Raw genomic sequence first — 19,695 nt, 5'->3', positions numbered from 1 at the left:
GTCTTGTTTTGTTTTGAAACAACCACTATTGATCAGTATCAGACAGAATACTGGACTAGCTGGACCACTAGGGAACCCTCGGGCAGAAGGGGCAGGTCCGGGAGCTAGCTCCTCTCTCTATTTCCCTCGCCAGCCCTTCAGCACTACCTGGTGCATGCCGCCTGGGGCTCTGGCGACAATTTAAAGGGCTGGATGCTCGGCTCCGGATGCTGCACTGGCAGTAGCAGTGGCCCAGAGCCACACTCCCTTTTGAATCGTCATACCCTAGGGCAGTTGCTCTCTTTGCCTCAGTCCTGCCCCTGTCGGCAGGCCTGGGAGAGCAGTAGGATTTTCAGTACCAAGAAGAAAAAAAGGAGCTGCATATCAGTGATCAAATTTGGAGAACAAAGAGGGGAAGGTGTATTATCTGGGGAGCATCAGAGAAAAGAGATATTGGGGATCCTCCTTGGTTGTGCAGAAGACAGCACTATAGAAATTCATCAGCTCTGGCTCATATCACTATGACTCCCCTACAGGGCTAGCCCTAGGAAGAATGCTAGCTGGAGACTTGAGGGAAACACCCCATTCCTCAATGCTTTGAGTCTTTGGGAGGGAATCACAGGCAATTAGTATTCATGTTTACATAAATGCAGTGGGCCCACTTCATCCCAGTTGTAGGGACCTGGGCTGGGTTAGGCTTAGGCTTTTCCATTTCCAAGGCAAGTCATAAAATGGATGCAGGAGATTTTGTATGAGAAACAAAATTAACAAACAACAAAGGGAACCTTTAAAATGAGACTACGTAAGAGTCCTGTAGAAGCTCACTAGTCTGTGATTCGCTAAATCACCCGTTTTACAATCTGAACCAAAAAAAAAAAAAAAAAAATGGTGATTCCTCCTCTTCTCTGCAAGATTTAAGAGCTTGTACTACAATAAGGTCTTGTATTTCATTATTTCTGGCAGTACACTGATTTTTAGATTATGAATATTTAAGACTCTGGTAACAGTGACAAAATAGGAGAATATATTTTGTGATGAAACATTGTGAGGCTTTCTGGGGTGCTTAGAACCATGAGTCACCTTATTCCCTGCTGCTATCTCCAGCAAGAGGAAGATCTGTTTATGAGTAACTGGGCGTCAGCTTCCTGACACCTGTGGCCTGTTTGCCACCCAATCAATCTCCTCAGGGCTATGCTAGCCCTTATGTTGCCTTTCTGGTTGACAATAGAGACGTGTCCCTCTCTGAGCCCCTTTGGAGAGTCCACCTGTAACATTCGGCCCTTTATCCACTTAGGGTTGCCAGATGGTTTCAACAAAAATACCGGACACATTTGCTATTACATCATAATCTACATTACATCTTATTTAGAAAATACCGGACATTTATATTCTCATTTCTATTTTCTCAGTTGGTTTCCTGAACAGAAAGCTCAAATACTAGACTGTCCAGTTCAAAACCGGACACCTGGCAATCCTATATCCACTGCACACTCACTGTTGTTCTAGATTTCTTGGCCTGACCCAAACAGTACACGCCAGTCTTCATGATTCAGCCCAGACTAATTTCAAGTATAACACCACAGCACTAAAATGCGTTTACAGTGAAAACAATCATGTTTATTACCAAAGAGTAAGATGGAAGAGATAGTAGGGCTAATAGAAACAGAAAGATTGCATAGAGAACAAAATCATAACACACTTTCTAGAGATTAAAGGCAAACTTCCTATCCAAGTCGACATCACCCAAAGGTCCCTTACGGTGCCTCCATCCAGGGCAGGGATCCTGTTATCTTGAATGTCATCAATTACATTATTAATTGATTACTTCCTCAGATTCAGTATACAGGGGTGTGTTTTTGCCTTTCTTTTATGTTCCCCAAGTTGAGTAACTGCATACAGAGACAAGCCCAAAAGTTTCATTTTCTGAGATTGCTCTCTTCCTGTTGACTCTGTGTGTAAATAGAGTTTCCATTGTGTAGACTTATAGTGTTTAATTCACACCATCGAGATACACATCTTACCTCCTGTTTGGAAAAAACCTGTTTTTCAGTTTGGTTGGTGACAGACTTTAAAATAATGTTTTCAATGTGTATACACAATTCTTTAAACATGTCGGAATGATTACAAGATCGTATGACATAAGCATCTATTAAAGAGTTCACATGACATCATGTACGCCAGGAAATCTGTGTGCTCAGCATAGTGACTCTCCAGGACTACTAGGAGTTTCTCTTATACAGCAGTGAACCCTCTGATGGTTGGCACTGAGAGGGGAATCACAAGTATTCTTTTTATAATTGCAGGCCTCCTTGCTTCTATGAAAATCTCAGTAATTCACAACTTGTCTGCCATGATTCACACAAATTACAATAGAACTTCAGAGTAACATACCCCTGGCAACTGGAAGTTGTACGTAGCTCAAAAATGTTCGTAATGCTGATCAAATGTTATGCTTGTTCTTTCAAAAGTTCACAATTAACTATTGATTTAATACAGCGTTGAAACTTTACTGTTGCAAAAAGTAAAATGTTGCTTTCCCTTTATTTTTAAAGTAGCTTATGTTCTATTTGCTTTTTGTTTTGTGTTGTTTTTGTCTATCCTGCCTGATGGTTTGCCTCCAATTCCAAATAAAAGCATGTGGTGGACTAGTCAGTTTGTAACTCTGGTGTTCATAACTGAGTTTCTGCTGTAGCAGTATCATATTTAAATGAATAATGGTGAGCAACTATCTGGACAGAGGCCACGATTTTTTTTAAAAGGGTGTCTAAAGTGAAGATCCTAAACATAAAAATATTTAAATAAAGGTAAAGCCCACTGGAATCAGTCAATGGAAATCTTTCCATTGACTTCAGTGGGCTTTTCTATCAAGTTTTCATGGCCTGATTTTGGGAAGTCCAAAGCATGTTAAGTGCTCCCATTGGCTTCAAGGGCACACAGGGGCTTCAAATGGACGGAGAAGCCTAAACAGGCTGTTGATTATTCAAGTCTTTGTTTGACTATCTGATGCAAAGTGTTCCAAATATAATTAATTCTAAATTATCTTAACTCGTGAACTAAGATTTGGCAACTCACATGCCAGCTCCACATTGAAAGGTAATTCTTTCAGTAATGGACTTTTCTACCAACTCAAGTATCTCCCATTAACACATTCATGCTAATGAGATCTAAACAGCAGGAGGGGAGCACCATTTCTTTATTAGACATACCTGGTTGCCTTCTTTGATGTGACTTCTTCTGACATCTTTTCAGATTCCATTTACAGCTCTTCCTATGTCAAAGTTTAATAGTGAACCTATTCTACTTTAAGAAATAAATTATCCATTCATCACACTCCAACACACTGGACAGAAATTTCACACACGAAAAAGTCTGTTAGCAGCTCCCAGTGGAAGTTAATTATCCCTCTTAGTAATTTTACTTTTAACGGCAGAGCACAATCAGAAGGGCCACTGGCTCTGATTCTGATCTCAGCAACACCAGTGTAAACCCAAGTGTTTCCAGTTAAGTCAGTGGTGGCGCTTCGTTTTGTTTTTTTCCTAGGGACACTGAGTTCAGAATCTGATCCTTTATCTTTTACGTCTAGACTGGCAAGTTTTTCCGCAAAATCATCTGCTTTTGCGGAAAAACTTGCCAGGTGTCTACACTGGCCCCTTGAATTTCCGCAAAAGCACTGACGATCTCATATAAGATTGTCAGTGCTTTTGCGGAAATACTATGCTGCTCCCACTCAGGCAAAAGTCTTTTTCCGAAAAACTTTTGCTCAAGAGGGCCAGTGTAGACAGCAGAGATTTGTTTTCTGCAAAAAAGCCCCGATTGCGAAAATGGCGATCGGGGCTTTTTTGAGGAAAAGCGTGTCTAGATTGGCCACGGACGCTTTTCCGCAAAAAGAGCTTTTGTGGAAAAGCGTCCTGCCACTCTAGACGCGCTTTTCCAAAAATGCTTTTAATGGAAAACTTTTCCGTTAAAAGCATTTCCGGAAAATCATGCCAGCGTAGACGTAGCCCTCAGGTTTTTATGCATGCTTTGCAGAGGCGGCACAGTTTGCAAAGTAATAGCTTTACCACTAGTGGATACAAAGCACCATTTTTCCATACCCAACTCAGTACATCCACACAGAGAAGGCTCCTGCTGTAAAAGTATACACCAATGAGTCGCATTTTCTTTTCACTTACAGATCAGGATCAAAGAGTTAAATAGGTATGAGAGAAGAGTCAGGTTCAAGGATTCTTCTGCCTTTCATCTTAAACCACTACATATTGATCCTCTCTAGTCCAGCACCCTTGGGACTTGACCAGTTCTGACCCAGAGAATTTTCCAGATCACGGGAGGTCAATATAGTCCAGCAGTATTGCCACTGCTTACTGAGCTGTTATAAGACATTTAGGGGTAAATTAGAACTAAACAAACAGCACACAACACTGAAAGCCAGGACTGGTGGCTGTAAACAAACTTTATGGGACCACGGGAAACTTGGCTACACCCATGGGAAGTGACTGTCCGGCTAAATAAAATCATGCTAGACCATGGATGTTTTCAGACCAGAAAGTGCTGGACTAGAGAAGTTCAAGCTATAGTTGTGAGCAGACACTGACAAATCAATCATCAAAATTACACGAAAATATAAGCACTGGTAGTGGGCATGTGTTTTATATCAACTCCCACCTCCCGCCTTAGAGCTGACAATGAGAGAAAGGACAGAGTTATGGTGAAGGGCTGGAGAAGCTGGTCTAGGCTAGGATTAGGATTCAGATCTGAAATATGTATTGCCACATAATACAGAGTTTAATCATCACACTTTAAACTATGGTGCCTTGCCTACCTCATAGCAACTACAAATGCTGCTTTAGTCCAAATCCTCATATCTTGTAAACCCATAGATCTATCACCTATCTTGTAAACCTCATTAGCATATGCCGGTGTTGTTTTTTCAAGAGCAACTGAAGTCAGTTGGCCTCAAGGACTCAGTGCATTCTTTATGCTATCAAAGTTTTAATTTGTAACCTATGTAAAATCAATTGTTTAAATCCCCAGAAGACAGGAGGAGGAGGGGATTTAATTGTATCTCTAACCTTACTTACAAGGTTTTCCTGTATCTAGGTAACAACCATTTAGTCAATTACTTTGATCATCTTAAGTTCCAGGCAGCAGAGATGTACCACAAATGTTAGTGAAATGTGTCCAAGAACACGTGGAGATAAAAATCTTGAAAAAAGTCAACCTTGAAGACTCAGAAACTGCAAGGCAAAGAGGCCAACATTTATGACTTTTCAAAGAATCCCATGCTTTTTAAGCCAACCTCAATTTTTGAATGCTTGGTGCTGGCCGTACCCAGGCTGCACAGCTGGCTGAGGGGACCACAGGGTATGGAGCAGAAGGGGCTGAAGCAGCACTTTGGAAGCACACGAGGAGGTTTGTAGGAAGACGTGGCAGTTATCTGGGCAGCATTGTAAGCAGAGTGGATCTGCATTCATTCCAGTAAGGCTTAAGGAGCACCCCATGGCATGTCCCTTTCTAGACTACATTAGAGATGTATTCTGGTGGTTTTCAGCACTGGGTTGTAGAATATCAGGCATTGGGTCTCCTTGCTGCAGGGTGCTCAGGTGACCTGCACTGGCACCTCAGACTGTGTTGCATCCCAGACGTTACCAGCAACAGGCTGGGCTCCTAGGGGGAGGGAGAAAAGAGCACACAAGGCTCTGCACGCTGCCCCTGCTCTGAGCACTAGCTCTGCTGCAGGCTGCTTCGGGGGTACAGTATGGTCTGTGGTGCGAGGAGAGGCAGGAAGCTGCCTTAGCACCCCCACTGCACCGCTGACCAGGAGTTGCTCAAGGTAAGAGCCTCCTGCCCCAGCCCTGACACTCCCCACAGCCAGACACCCCCGCTCTTACTCCCGAAAGCTCTGATCCTCAGCCCCATCCCAGAGCCCACACTCCAGTTAAATTATGTTGGTCACAGGCATCAACAATTTTCTTCAACTGGGCCATGAGGGGGAAAAAAAAAAAAAAAAAAAAAAAAAGTTTGAAAGCCACTGATGCATTCCCATGCAGGTTTGGGCCCCTGCTCTGTGAACTCTCAAGAATTTTCATACCATGTCATCTCATCTGGACAAGATTCTTCCTGCTTCTCCCACAATGCCCTCCAGTTTAAGAGAGATGTAATCAATTAACATTGCTGCATCACGCAGCAAAATTCACTATAATTGTGTAGTATAGACTGGGAGCCTTGCTGATAAATCCCAAGAACTACAGCTGGGTATTCCTGCATGTTATCAGAGAGAGGATAGGAATTTGCTTTGACAGACACTTGTGGAGAACTATATGCTGTACTATTTGGATGTTGATTGAAACAAAAATTATTGCTCACCATGTGCTATTAACACCATGTGATAGTGAATGTAGTCTTCTCCTTTCTTATTGGTATTATAAAATTGCATAGAAGCTCTTATCATAGACCAGCACACCATTACATAAGAATGGCCATTCTGGGTCAGACCAAAGGTCTATTTAGCCCAGTATCCTGTCTTCCAACAGTGGCCAATACCAGATGCCACAGAGGGAGTGAACAGAACAGGGAACCATTAAATGATCCCTCACCTGTCATCCATTTCCAGCTCCTCACAAACAGAGGCTAGGGACACTATTCCCACCCATCCTGGTTAATAAGTATTGATGGACATATCCTCCATGACTTTATCTAGTTCTTTTTAGAACCCTGTTAAATTCCTGGTCTTCACAACATCCTCTGGCAAGGAATTCCACAGGCTGGCTGTATGTGGAGTGAAAAAAAAATACTTCCTTTTGTCTGCTTTAAACCTGCTATCTATTAATTTCATTTGGTCACCCCTAGTTCTTATGTTATGTGAACAAGTAAATAACTTTTCCTTATACACTTTCTCCACACCAGTCATGATTTTATAGACCTCTGTCATATTCCCCCTTATTCTCCTCTTTTTACATACATCAAAAAAGGAGTGCCTCTGCCCCAAAGAGCTTACAATCAGAGACTACAGGTGCTCTGCAGAGCATACAGCTGCACTGCTGCTAATGCAGATGTTCTCAGGCAACAGAAGAGAGCTTTTACACTGGCTTAACAACTCCAACCTCCATAAATAGTAGCAGTTATCTCAGTGCAAGAAACTCTCCCACCGAGATAAAAGCCAGTATGGTCAACATAACTTATATCACTCAGGGGAGTTGCTTCTTACATCCCTGCGTGCCATGACTTCTACTTACAGATATAAGCTGTAGTGTGTACATAGCCTAGGTAAATTACAGAAGACAAAGGCAATGGCTTCAGGATGTTAAGAAATGGTCCTACAGAGGACTCGGTCCTACAAGGTACTGACTGCTCTGAATTACCATTGACTTCATTGGCACCTAAAGACATTTAGCACCTTGTAGGATGAAGGCAGACAGAGCGTCCCCCGCCCCTGTTCGATGGCCTCCATTAGCTTCACTTCATTTCCTGAACTCAAGATATCGCTTTTAACCCATAAAGCTATTTGAGTCATGGCTGGATTACAGATGGCTTCTCCTCCTACTTCAATGAGGAGCCTGACCTGACTGTTCTTAGAGACTGAGGATTTTATTCTCTGTGTCCAACACCTAGTCATGATTCCTCACAGGATGTTTTCCACTCACAGGTCGATATTTCTGGCACACACTTCCCCCCTTGTCCCAACTCAGAGTAGATAGCCTCCAAGGCCTATCATTCACACCAGCTTCTTCTGCGGGGAAGAACAAAAGGAGAGAGAACTTTTCTTTTTAAAAAGGGAAGGTGAGTTTTTAGAATTTCATCAAAATTTTTGACAGTGTATATGAGTTATGCTGTGTGTGTTTTAACTGTATTGTAAGTACACGTAGCGATTTATGAAAGGCAATGTCATAAATCAATGAAATACATATAGGAGGATAAATCAGGAAGCAAGCCGAATCTGACAGTTATCAGGGAATGTTTTTTTCCAGTCCTCTCTGAGTCTTTATCACATGTTAATTGGGGAAAGAGCCAGTATCAAACCTGAACTCACTTTGCCCTGGGTTAGATTTGAACACATTTCCATGGTTTGGTTGGGTCCTTCCCGTGAGATTTATATTTATTAATGGCCCTGTAGCTATGAAATTCTTGGGCAAAGGTAAATAAGGCAATAAATCAATATTTTATGCAGTCATCTGCTGTGCAAATGTAACTGTGTATTTTTATTACTATAATAGTCAGGCTTGGCTGGACTAATGATTTTCCCTTTTTTTATTAATAACTGGAACATATCATCCTTTTATTAACCTCAGCACTCAGAAGTGAGAGGGAAAAAATACAGTCCAAAGAAATCCAGCAATACTCCCACTCTATATAATAAAACAAAGCATGTCATTGCTTTTAGCAACCAAAAAAGGACCCTTGTCTTCTGTCAAGTTGGACAGAGCAATGTAGGTTCTGGGTCTCTGCCTACTGGAAAGTTATAAATACTAACAAACAGCTAATCTCTGACCTACTGCACATTTTATAATTTTCTAATTGGTCCCATTTTGAACCAATCAATATTGTACAAGCCCCTCATAGGCAGCCCTGCTAATCACTGAAAATGACCTGAACCACCAAACACCCTTCAGCACTGAATATTCATATGGGAGTGCAAATGTTAATTCATACAGTGCTCGCATTACATCGCTCTAATTATCTACTGGAGGCATCTCTTCAAGGCATGCTGTCAATCCTGCAGATTGGGTTCAGCGGAGTGAAACCGAATTGCATGCCTTTTCCGCTAATTGGAAAAAAAGACACTGCCTTGACATGCCTTTCAAAGCAGTCAAAAAAAACCACCAAGTTTGGCCAGCATGCTACTGAGCACGCCCTCCTATTGCCTGTCCCCTCAAGAGGCCCCAGAGCTTATTTCCAGCTGTGGCAGATGGAAGGCGAGCAAGACGAACACAGCAAACCGTGCTGATTTTTATTTGTCATACAAGGGGACAGCTCTTCAGAAAAACTGCTCTCTTGCAGTAATGAAAATTTGAATGAACCGTTTCCCAAGTAACCTTTTGGAGTTGGTATTTGCAGATGTAATGCAATGACTGATGCTACTGCTGTCACAGAAAAGCCTCCCAATATATCGGAGCCCTGGTAATGGGAGATGAAAGTAGAAAAACAATGTCACTGCTCAAATAAAAAAGGGAAGGGGCACAACTGTAATATTCAATAAGTGAATGGAAGCAGGAGTCCTGACAATATAATCATATCCGTTGCCCCTATATATAATCTCACTTCCCCCTCCCCTCCGGCCTCCATTTACTGGGAGATTCATGCTCTGACAACCCATCTCCCAGTGCTCAATTTAGCAGGTCTAGTAAGGACCTGCTAAATCAACCACTGATAGAATCTCCATTGACTCCAGCACTTTACCAGGTCATAAGGAGTAAGGGTAGGTAATGAGTGTCTCCCATCCATCTCCCACAGGGGGATGCTGCAGAAACTCGACCTAAGGTACATTGACTCTAGCTATGCTATTCGCATAGTTGGAGTTGCATAGTTTAGGTCGACTTTGCTCCTTAGTGTAGACCTGACCTAATTCATAGCCAATTGTTTTTCTTTTTTGCAGCTGTCTGCTTAGACCGTGGCCCCCCAGCTGGACACTAAGTTTCTGCGTTTCAATCTCAACACTGGATTTATGCACTTTTAAGTACCAATTTGGTCTAGGTCAGTGGTGCCAGTCTTTTCCTGGGGCACACTCCTCCCTTTACCAGTAATGGGATTGGTCTATGCCCCCTCTCCATTACTGCACCATTGACCCAGCAGAGCAGGTTGGGCTGACAGCAGAGCTAGGGGTAGAACTGAGGATGGGGGAGGAGCTGAGCTGGGGGCAGAGCAGGCAGTGGAGTACAGCTGCTACTGGGGTCAGAGCTGGAGTGGGGGTAGAGCAGGGCTGGGTTGTGCTCCCTCCCTGGAATCCCACAGTCTGTCTGTTCAGGCCTTAAGACTAGTAACAAGTGTAAAACCATCTCTTCCCCCACCCACCAAATTCCCCAGTAGCTTAAGCATCCTCTTTCCAGAAGTCCATTCTTGCGGGTACTCTGGTTTATAGCCTGCCCTTCAGGGACATGCGATAGTTAAATACTACAGAGATTTTGCAGAGTGATTTCTAAATCAATCACTCTTTGTGCTAGACAGTACAAAAAGATGTACAGATCTATGCAAAACAACACACACTGATATATCATCCCCTGCCTACATTTCCTCGCTACACTTGCTCATTCCTTGAAATTTGATCAGAGTCCTCCAGGAGTCAAGGATACTTCCTCTCCCCTTCCTCCTCTTGCATAGCTTTGCTTTCTGATTTTGGTCTCCCTCTAAGAAGGCTGGTGTGAGACCCTTCCTTTTGCAGACCTTCAATCCCCCCCTTCAGGTGGGGCAGCCACTCTGTTGCTTAATCACCAGCCTCCTGGAGTCCAGATTTGAAAACCTGGGTTGCTCTTACCATTAGCCAACTCTTTGTCCATTCAAATGGATGATGATCAAGGTTACATGACCCTTCTTAGTTGGCCAGCTGGTAGGTACAAGTATTTCTTCTAACACCTTCTGTGTATGTCAGCTCAGTATGGAGGCTAGAGAGCCAATATGAAGGCACAGTGCCAGCTTATAATCAAAATGATATTTAGAAAACAAAATGGAGTTTGATGTAACTAAATACACAGAGTTTATAATATCAAATGGACTCAAACTGCACATAGACAGGTCCCCCAAATCATCTCCTCAGCTTACACAGTCCAACACACAATAGGCATCTCCCCTTTAAATTTTAAAAGGAATAACAGAGAAAAACCATGAAAAATATACTGCAGGTACTGCAACCAAGATAATGTTGAGAGAGGAATACTTAGACCTCTCTCATGCACAAGACTCAACACCACATAAACATAACACCTCATCCTGAGAGCTACTAGGTGTTGTGCTTGCTACCACAAATCTTCCCATTGGCTTCCCCAGAGCTATGTGTGGTGGGTGTTTTTGTTGTTGTTATTGTTTTTTTAAGTCCTTCAGAATTTAAAAGGGCTGTAACAACAGGATTTTACATCAGTGTAAAAGTTTTCCATAAAAATTACTCTGGAAACTATGGAACTTAATAAAAAAAAATTCCCTTGTATAATGTTTTTCAGCCATCCTATGGAAATTTATTAAACACAGTAAGATGGCCCCCAAAACAAACATTGGTTTTTCAGGATTCTTCCATAAGGATAAAGACAATGGCCATTGATGGTTGCAGAATTAGGCTGTACACATTCTATCACCAACAGCAAATATGCTACATGTGAGACATTGCAAAACTACCCCTAGCAACAAATATTTAGCCATCTCATTTCTAGCACTCGATGACACAGCACAGAGTAGCCATACATTGTGGACTGATTAAAACACATCAAAAACGGTACTTTGTCTAGAGCTAAACTTACTAAGTTTAGATGGCAATCCCAACCAGAAATATGGATTGGCACTATGAGGCCAGCCAAACGGATAGAGGAAAGGAAAATAGTTAAACTATAGTTAGAAAAAGAGAAGAGACAGAATATTTAATGTTATCCAGAGAGGTAAATCAAAGTCACCTTAAATAGTAATAAAATATAGAAATTCAGTACCAGAATTTAAACAAGGTCATATATTGAAAATATGCTTTGAATATTCTGTTATATACAATAGGAAAATTCATGAATATCATCAGGGGTATTTACATGATCCACTTCTCTCCTGTGCAGTGTTTGCCTAATGTAATGAGATCTGGATGGCTTAAATAAAAACACAAATTTTAGAGTGTTATACCTGAATCTGACCATGCATGTTTTAAAAAAAGCAAACAAGAAGCGTTTTATGCATATAATACTGAATGTTAATATTGACAATCAACTGCATTAATATTGCAGGCTATTGGGAGTGAATTAACAAGGCTCACAAATTAACAGCATTTCAGGCCATGCACAATATAGGAATATCTTCTGTATAATGATTCTCTGCAGTTTGTTTCTATTCAGGTCAAGGCCTTGACATTCTAATTTAATTTGAACAATTCAAATCTTATTTTGTGAGGCAGACAGTGCGAGAGAGCAGGTAATAGTGACAGAAGATGGATTGGCTTTATTCACTGAAACCCAAGTTAAAGTTAGTTCTCTCTCTCTCCGGCATGCTACATATCTATGCACACACACACATACTTATATAGCTATTTACATATGCACATATAGATAGATGAAACCCACCACTCTTTCAAACATTACATCAGGGGTGGGGAACCTTTTTTGGGTTGGAGGCCGTTAATCTATAGAAAAGTCAGTCAGGGGCTGCACACAAGTGAGAAGCAAAAAACCAACAACCCCAAACACCCTCACTGACTGTTCCCCAACTGAGAAGGACACTCCCCACATTCTCCTCACACATAGGGTTACCAGAGGGTTTCAAAAAAATACCGAACACACTTGATCTCAGATTGGGGGGGGGGGAAGAGACCAGCTGAGAGGGGAGCAGGGCTAGCCAGGAGGAGGTCGGGGAGAGCGGGACTGGCCGGGGGGGACCAGCTGTCGGGGAGCAGGTCTGGCCCAGGTACACACAGATCCTGGGGTGCTGCCCTTCCCACACATGGTCCCGGCAAGTCTAGCCTCAGGGATTCCATCCCACCTCGCCTCCCCTCCCCCGTACTGTGTAGTTGGTAGACACACTCACACAGCGTGAGCGCGTTTACCAGCCAGGCAGTATGCAACTACATACGGATACTCTTGATAATAATAAAACAATTAGAAAATACCAGATATTTATATGTCTGGTATTTTCTCACTTTGTTTCTTGGACAGAAAGCTCAAATACCATACTGTCTGGTTCAAAACTGGACACCTGGCAACCCTACTCACACACCAGACCCCAGGGGGCTCAGTCTACTAATTTTGTGTGCTCCAGGCCCTTGGGGGCAGGGGTAAGGAGGAGGGGGAAGGGTGTCACCATGGGGGAGCCTGAGCCTAGGAGGCAAGCAAGCCAGGGGCTGCATACAGCCCCCAGGCCTGAGGTTCCCAACCTCTGCATTAAAAGCTGAATGACATTTACTGATGCAGGAAGTAAACACTACTAGCTGAAAAACCTTCCATCTTTCTGTAAACCTTCAGCACCGCATAAGTTATACAAAGCAGCTGTCCCTAAGTACAGTAGTCTGCTGCACTGAGAGACTAAAACCAAGGTGTTTTAACTAAAAACATATCCCTGTGGCACAAATGAGAGCGCTCTCTCTGAAACTAAAAGTAAGTTAGGAGCTTGCTAATTGTACAGCTGTTTGATTTATTCTTCACTTCCCTGCCTCAATTCATGTTTTAAAACTGCCATGGTTCCCAGTATTTGACTGCTTATATACTCCCCTGTTTGGAAGCTTTATCAGTTTGTAAGGATTCAATGAATGCCAGTTTTCTTTCCTCTGAAAAGGAGGTAACCTTACCTTAGCCAGCCTGCCGGAGACACAGTTTGCACCTGATTGAGCTCGACTCGCTAAACATACTGAGGAATGCAGTGCTAAACTGATACCTGTCCCCAGGGAAATAAACACATGGATGATGAGACAATTTTGGGAAACAGTCTCCTCCCAAAGGATTTTTAGCTAGAGTCAACTGCCATAGTTCCACTGAAGACTGCCAAGGGTGGATAATTCACAGCAGCTGGAGATCAATCAGTGGAGCTTCAGCAATTTTCACCAGCTGAGGATCTGCTCTAGGGTTTGGTTGCCTTTCCACCATCCAGGATGCTTTAGGAATGAGGGAACTGGTGTTACTGATCATGTAAACGGCCTGTGGGCTTTTCTATTTTTTCAAGCACTGGTGCAATGTCATCTTCTTTGGTAACAAAATCTGCAGATGATTTGCTTTCATTTGCATCAGCTACAGTATTCTCAATACTGTTTCTTGGCAAACATTCTTCCTACCAGACCAGCCAGCCGTGATAGCCTGAAGCATGGGCTGTGGAGTATAGTGGATCTATAGGGAATGACAAATACAGAGTAGAGAACCTTCTGCCACAGATAAGAGACAAGGTGTAGCGTGTGCAGATTCAGAACTATAGGGAGAGAGCAACTGCTTACAAAGAGTTTGAGCCTAACATTCCTTAATGAGAAGTTGGTGTATGAGAATACAGATCAGAGGGAACAGCTGCCAGAGTTGAAAAGAGAGAGCTGACCAGTCTGTATGCAAAACACAATGGTTTCTCTGATCTTCTCACAGTAATGGAAGAATTAAACTGAAATGAGGTTGGAACTGACACAGTACCCACCTGTGACACCTGTTGATGCAGCTCTGCCCTAGTGCTACCTGTGATGCTTTGGGAGTCTCCCAGACTAGTAAAATGTTGCATCAGTGCCTGCCCTGATGACCGAGGCTTGTGTGTATTCTGGGAAGCTTTGTCTCAGTCCTGACTCCAGAAGCCTAGTTCAACAACCATGACCTCCTCCTATCTTCAAGCAGCCTGGTTACTCCTTATAGCAGGGGTGGGGATCTAAGACTTGCCTGGATCTGGCCCCTGGGGTTCAGGATTCCCCTCAGCACTGGGGAGCCCACTTTGGCATTCCAGTCCCTCACCCCCCTGCTGTTCTCCCCGTGGGGCTGGAGCACACAAAATCTACTAGCTTGGGTCTGACTGACATTTCTGTGGGTCAGCGGCCCCTGGCTCAAAAAAGGTTCCCCGCTCCTGCCTTATTCCTCTTAAAATCAGGAATAAGGGACCTTTCAGAAAAGGCTTTATTTTCCAAAAGATCCCATCTAGACTGGCGCTTTTCTCCGGCAAAGCCCCGAGCTGGAAAAAAGCAGCAGCCATGTTTATACAAATGAAGCGGGGGATATTTAAATCCCCCGCTTCATTTGCAATTCCGACTTGTCTCATCTGCATCCCTTTTCCAGAAAAGGGGTCCAGTGTAGACACAGCCAAAGAGGCTAAGAAGGCTATTCTGTTAAAAGCCCAATCACATCTTTTGTATAAGAAATAATAGTTCACCTTTTGTTTACAGTCTCACTCATTTTAATATTCAACATTGCCAGAGCTCACAGTATATGTCAGCCACTACTGAGGAATCTGCTAGTGAGGGTGGAACAGAATAATTTGCAGCTGCTAGGAGTTGCCAGGTTCTTTCTTGAAATATAGGATGCAGCAAGAAAGTTAATGACTGAAGTTTCCCTCAACCCTACCCTCCACTATTAAATGTGTAGCTGGAAATACTCTAGGCAAAAATAATGAGTTTTCTCATTAAAAAGGAGCCCTGTATTTTTAAATGTAAACGGTCAAAGCCCTAGTGATAGATTGTCAATTGACGAAATAGTAGTCCTAGTTGCATGATTTCAGATTTTTTCAAAGGCCAACTTACATGCACAGGAGCACCAGTGCACCTCACATATATGAGTAATTTTAATGCAGCAATGCTTCTATGAGGCAAGGACCCGTCATTCCCATTTCATAGATGGGAAAAGGTCCCAAGAGATTAAGGATAGGATTTCAGAAGTGCTCACATTATCCAGTCTTTGCTCCAGCAAAAACTACAGAAACACTGACGTCAATAACAACACAGCCAGGCTAACTCTACACACTTTTGAAAATTCCATCAGCAATGACTTGCCCAAAGTTACACAGAGTTAGGAACTGACTGAACTCTGATCCCCAGGTCAATGCCTCAGCCAAACAAACAAACAAGCAACCCCTCTCCTACCAACTGCAGTAGCTTTTTATCCATTAAGAACAAGCTCCATTATGACTGTACACTTAAACAGCGAAGCCAGGAAATATATGCAACTCTGGGGAACAAATAGAAAAACTTAATGTTAACAAATCTCCGGGACCGGATGGCATTCATCCAAGGGTTCTAAAAGAACATAAATGGGAAATTGCTGAGCTATTATCTGTGGTTTGTAACCTATCCTTTAAATCGGCTTCCGTACCTAATGACTGGAAGGTAGCCAACATGACACCAATATTTAAAAAGGGCTCTAGAGGCGATCCTGGCAATTACAGACCGGTAAGTCTAACTTCAGTACCAGGCAAATTAGTCGAAACAATAGTAAAGAATAAAATTGTGAAGCATGTAGAAGAACATAATTTGTTGGACAAAAGTCAACATGGTTTCTGTAAAGAGAAATACTGTCTTACTAATCTGTTAGAGTTCTTTGAAGGGGTTAACAAAGATGCGGACAAGGGGGATCCAGTAGATATAGTATACTTGGATTTTCAGAGAGCCTTTGACAAGGTCCCTCACCAAAGGCTCTTGTGTAAATTACATGGCCATGGGATAAGAGGGAAGGTCCTTTCTTGGATTGAGAACTGGTTAAAAAACAGGAAACACGGGGTAGGAATAAATGGTAAATTTTCAGATTGGAGAGGGGTAACTAGTGGTGTACCCCAACGGTCAGTCCTGGGACCAATCCTTTTCAACTTATTCATAAATGATCTGGAGAAAGGGGTAAGCAGTGAGGTAGTAAAGTTTGCAGATGATACCAAACTGTTTAGGGTAGTCAAGACAGAAGCAGACTGTGAGGGACTCCAAAAAGATCTCACCAAACTGAGTGATTGGGCAACAAAATGGCAAATGAAATTTAATGTGGATAAGTGTAAAGTAATGCACATCGGGAAAAATAACCCCAACTATACATACAGTATGATGGGGGCTAATTTGGCTACGACAAATCAGGAAAGAGATCTTGGGGTTATCGTGGACAGTTCTCTGAAAACTTCCACACAGAGTGCAGTGGCGGTCAAAAAGGCAAATAGGATGCTAGGAATTATTAGGAAAGGGATAGAAAATAAGACCCAGAATATCTTACTGCCCCTGTATAAAACTATGGTACGCCCACATCTTGAATACTGTGTACAGATGTGGTCTCCTCACCTCAAAAAAGATATTTTGGCCTTGGAAAGGGTTCAGAAAAGGGCAACTAAAATGATTAGGGGTTTGGAACGGGTCCCATATGAGGAGAGGTTAAAGCGACTGGGACTTTTCAGTTTAGAAAAGAGGAGACTGAGGGGGGATATGATAGAGGTCTATAAAATCATGAGTGGTGTGGAGAGGGCTGATAAAGAAAAGTTATTTATTAGTTCCCATAATAGAAGAACTAGAGAACACCAAATGAAATTAATGGGTAGCAGGTTTAAAACTAATAAAAGGAAGTTCTTCTTCACACAGCGTGTAGTCAACCTGTGGAACTCCTTGCCAGAGGAGGCTGTGAAGGCTAGGACTATAAGGGTATGTCTACACTACCCCGCTAGTTCGAACTAGCGGGGTAATGTAGGCATACCACACTTGCTAATGAAGCCCGGGATTTGAATTTCCCGGGCTTCATTAGCATAAGCGGGGAGCCGCCATTTTTAAATCTCCGCTGCTTCGAACCCCGTGCAGCGCGGCTACACGGGGCTCGAACTAGGTAGTTCGGACTAGGGTGCCTATTCCGAACTACCGGTACACCTTGTTTCACGAGGAGTAACGGTAGTTCGGAATAGGAACCTAGTCCGAACTACCTAGTTCGAGCCCCGTGTAGCCGCGCTGCACGGGGTTCAAAGCAGCGGGGATTTAAAAATGGCGGCTCCCCGCTTATGCTAATGAAGCCCGGGAAATTCAAATCCCGGGCGTCATTAGCAAGTGTGGTATGCCTACATTACCCCGCTAGTTCGAACTAGAGGGGTAGTGTAGACATACCCTGATAGAGTTTAAAGAGAAGCTGGATAAATTTATGGAGGTTAGGTCCATAAAAGGCTATTAGCCAGGGGATAAAATGGCGTCCTTGGCCTCTGTTTGTCAGAGGCTGGAGAGGGATGGCAGGAGACAAATCGCTTGATCATTGTCTTCAGTCCACCCTCTCTGGGGCACCTGGTGCTGGCCACTGTCGGTAGACAGGATACTGGGTTAGATGGACCTTTGGTCTGACCCAGTACGGCCGTTCTTATGTTCTTATGTTCTTATTATGCTGCTCAGTCAGGGTCTGTGAGCTCTTGAGGATAGGTAGTAACCCATGAAAGGTCTCTTCGTGACAGATCAAGTCTACCTTATACTTGAACTTTAAAAAGAAAGGGCACAACAGCTTTCTTTACAGCATTTCCATAAGCACCAATGATTAGGGAAAAAACCCCACAACACACAATCAAAATAGTTCTGTTCTTTAGAAACAAGTGTCCAGACTTTGCAACTGACTGCTCTAACACACAGAAAACTTAAGTCTGTTCTGTTGTAAACAATGTAAATGTATTTCCGATGGGCGGTATCCGACCATCCAATTCCTGAGTCTGCTTGGCACAGCATAACTAATTGGAGTAAAATGTAAAAGGTCCATTCCTCATTGATCTTCTCTCCCTGAATAAGGGCAATGGCAGCTCAGTGCAATGCATATCCCTTAGTGTGGCTGTCCTGTCAATGAGACAGTTTGTAAGTTTTGCAGTTTCAGGATGTGTGACTGCAGCCCAAGCGTTGAATGAGAGAATGCACCATTAAGACCAGGTGATCAGTTAACTGCAGTGCAGTCTGATGAATTATTTAGCCTTCACTGACACAACAGCCAACTACACTATAGAGTTTAACTTAAAATTCTCATACTTCCCATCTGGGATCTTTGCAAACCCTGCTCTCTTATTAAGTTGTGAACGTTAATGTCGTTGGACGGGGGGCAAAAGGAGGGTGACTGCCCAATGGCCTGGCAATTCAACGGAACTGCTGCAGCCCTGGACTCTTTAGATTGCCACCGGAGCACCACACGGCATGCTCCGTGTGGCTCTGATAGCTGGAGAGGGGAGCACACCATGCTCCGGGCAGTGCAGAGGACTGTCTAGCTCCAGCCCTACCCCTTCTGCCCAAAGCCATACTCCTAAGGGTATGTCTACACAGCAGGGCTAACATCAGAATAAGCTACACAACTTCAGCTACGTCAAATGTGTAGCTTGCGTCGAAATAGCTTAATTCCCATCAGATTTGGAAATAAATATTTTTCTAGCTGCAAAGATTCAATGAATAACCTATGGCAAGGTGTGTATTCATAGGCTAGCAGCGTACACTTCAGATTTAAACTTCAAGTATCATCCACATAAGAAAAACATTCTCACCAGCATACCCCTGCAATGGGTTATTGCTGTTGGAATATGGCTCTGACATTTAATGTTTGATTTGTAAAATATGGGTTGAACCTCTCTAGTCCGGCACCCTCAGGAACTAGAAAACATGCTGAACTAGAGAATTTGCCGGACCATGGGAGGCCAATATTATCTAAAAGCATTACCAACACTTCCACTGCTTACTGGGTTGTTAAAGGACATTCAGGGGTAAATTAGAGTCAAACAACAGCACAGAACACAGAAAGCTAGGACTGGGAAACTTGGGACCTTGGGAAACTTGGCCACACCCATAATAAGTGGACATCCGGCTAACTAAAATCATGCTGAATCACAGATGTTGCTGGACCAGAGAGTGTTGGACTAGAGAGGTTCAACCTGTAGTTTTTTTGGGGAAAGCAGGAGTCTTTCTGTCCTTGGAGCTGTGGTGTTAGCTGTACTAGCAGAGAGGGAAGTGTGCTGATTCAGCAGATCTGCATGCTACTCAAAGAGAGGCCGCAGGCTTGATGATGGTGAAGGCACTTGGCCAGGTTTACTGGCACCGAAGCATGGTGGTAGCACCCCACGGAAGCTACAGGTACACTAATATATGCGTACTTGTGACAGGGTACCAGCTCAGTCAACAGAACATGAAACTGC

At 43.1% G+C, this 19,695-nt stretch overlaps 1 long non-coding RNA gene across 1 annotated transcript in view; it reads right to left on the bottom strand.

Annotated features, from left to right (window-relative positions):
• Positions 1-13,596, bottom strand: part of LOC142826891 (uncharacterized) — a 55,219-nt gene extending 41,623 nt beyond the window's left edge. Inside the window, exon 1 of the long non-coding RNA XR_012901153.2 lies at positions 13,433-13,596. This is a non-coding gene — a long non-coding RNA (uncharacterized LOC142826891). The remainder of the gene's footprint in view (positions 1-13,432) is intronic.
• Positions 13,597-19,695: the final 6,099 nt, after the last annotated feature.

This window comes from Pelodiscus sinensis, chromosome 1, assembly GCF_052426305.1.
Source record: "Pelodiscus sinensis isolate ZL-2025 chromosome 1, ASM5242630v1, whole genome shotgun sequence".
Taxonomy (NCBI): Eukaryota; Metazoa; Chordata; order Testudines; family Trionychidae; genus Pelodiscus; species Pelodiscus sinensis.
Note: the sequence above shows the minus strand (reverse complement) of the source record. Positions and strands in the feature narration are given on the sequence as shown.